Raw genomic sequence first — 2,500 nt, 5'->3', positions numbered from 1 at the left:
CGGTAAACGGTGCGACGAAATTTCAGTGGGAGAACAACCTCCTGGTTACGATATAGTAATTCCCTCTTCCTGTGTACATGAAGCTTTTGCCACTCGTTTAGGAGCTTGCGAACCAAAGGTGATTCTTGATGCCTTTTTTCCACTGTCGGTTTGTGGTTTGCTTTGATTAATTCAAGGATGAGTCCAATGTGAGGGTCTTCTTTCTGTGCTTTCATTAAATCCACCACTCTTACTTGATTGAAGTGTGCTAGTGACAAGACGTCGACAAGATGGAGTTCCTCTTCTTAATCAGTCAGAGCGGTCAGCCAAATTGAGTCCACGTTGAACAATGTCTGGACTGCAGATATTGATGCATGCAAGCTTTCAGGAATTAACGTCTCTGTACAGCTTTCCATGTACGTATGGAAGTCACGGGGCAATCGGTAAAGGCTATCAGCATCAGCATTCAACTTGCCTGGTCGATACCGTTCTTCAAAGTTAAAGTCAACAAGCTCTCCCACCCACGTCAGTCCTGCAGCATTTAACTTAGCGGATGTTAGCATAAGTCAAGGGACGTTTGTCGGTCAGTGTATACTACAAATTCAGGAGCGTAATAGAGGCAGTCACTGAACTGTTCTGTCACTGCCCATTTCAATGCCAAGAATTCCAACTTGCCAGAGTGTATATGGTAGTTGCGTTCAGACAGGGTCAAAGTCCTAGATGCATAGGCAATCACTCGGGTAGAGGAGTTCTGCTTCTGACAAGACCGCTCTCAAGCCATCCTGTGATGCATCGGTGTGTACAACGAATAGCGCATTATAATCTGAGTATGCCAGTAGAGGGGATGAAGTCATTTTATCTATTAGGGTAACCAATGAAGACTGGTGCCTGTGTTCCCACTCCACTGGTGACGAAGATGGCAACTGTCCACTACGCAGCCCTGGGCTCTGTCTGGTGGAGGTAGCATTCTTTTTCCCTAGTAGATCATGATTGAGGAGATCATAAACGGGTTTTTCTATTTGTGCAAAGTTTTTGATATGACGGCAGTACTCACCAAGTAGACCCATGAGTCTTCTTACTTCTCCAAAGGTCCGTGGTTTTAAATTCCTCATTGCAATCACTGCACTTGCAGCTTTAAGATCTATTGGGTACCCATCTTGAGAAATAATTCTTCCAAGGAAAGACACTTCCGGTTTGAACAATGCACACTTTCCAGGCTTAAGCTTCACACCGTAACTCTTCAACTGACGAGAACTTTACGCAGATGTTCGATATGTCCAGAATATGTTCCCGAGGATACGATTACACCATCTAAATAGCGGATACACATCTCGTCATGCAGCTCGCCACAACAGTTCTCCATAAGTCTTTGAAAATTTGTGGGCGCACTATTCACCGAGATTGAAAAGAATAATTGTTTTAGTATATAGTCACGAAGTGATCTCAACAACATTTGCAGAAGAAAACCATCCAAAGTCGATTTCATTGACATCTCAATTCATGCGTGGAAAACGTGCAAGCGGCACAAAGGATGCGCGAAAGTGTTTACAGAAGCTTCAAACATGGCAAATCTAAATAACCTTCGTTAAAATCCTTGTCACAAACAGCAAAATGGTCATTCAACTCCGTTTAAATCAGGAATCTACATCGAAAGTCTGCTTGTTAAAACATTTTCACCGTTCGATCAAAGTTTTTGAGGTTCATTTGAAATGGAAATTCAAAGTGCAGTTCGTAAAGGATCCACATGAAATGGCAGTTGTGCTGTACTTAAGGTGAGCGTTAGTTTGTTGTAAAATCACCCGTCTTGTTTCCTTGCAGCCGTTCAAAACTTTCTTAGACATTGTTGTAATTCCTCGATTTCAGTAACAAATTCGTTTTGATGGGCAACCAGCCCTACAAGAGAGAATTACTCCGAGTGAAACAAATTGTTGGCGTGAAGATTGTTTAATTTTCAGCAATAATTATCTGGAAAAACGAAGTCAAACACTCGTTGGCAAAAGTATGAATTCTTCTCTTACCCTTGAAAACTTTCCTGCCAAATTTTTTGGCTTTCTTTGTCTTTTGTAGCACAGCATCATTTTGTTTTCTCAATATTTCCGATTCATAAATGCTGGAGAGTTTACGCCAGCCATTTTGTTTTGTTTGGATCAAGCATTATTCACTCCGCAGGGAGTGAATAATGCTCAATTACTCCGAGATAGCAAACCAATCAGATTGCTTGAAACACCAAAATCACTGAGGGAGTATATACTACACACAGTTCATGATTGACTTTTCTCGTCGATGAACCCTGATTATAGGCTTTTGCCTGATCCAAAACACTAAACCACGACTTGCCCCCTAGACCGTCTAAAGCTTCCTGGATCCGAGGAATAGGATGCCGGTCTGGCACTGTTTTCGCATTCATGAAGTCTTAACAATGTAATCTTTTTAAAAGTTACAATGAAGACTTGCTGAGCCAGAACTTAAAACTTTTGGGTAGAGTGGACGGGGTATGGGAATGTAACTCTAGTCAATCTAA

Source organism: Montipora foliosa, chromosome 1, assembly GCF_036669935.1.
Source record: "Montipora foliosa isolate CH-2021 chromosome 1, ASM3666993v2, whole genome shotgun sequence".
In the NCBI taxonomy this organism is placed as follows: Eukaryota; Metazoa; Cnidaria; class Anthozoa; order Scleractinia; family Acroporidae; genus Montipora; species Montipora foliosa.
This window is presented reverse-complemented; position numbering follows the sequence as displayed.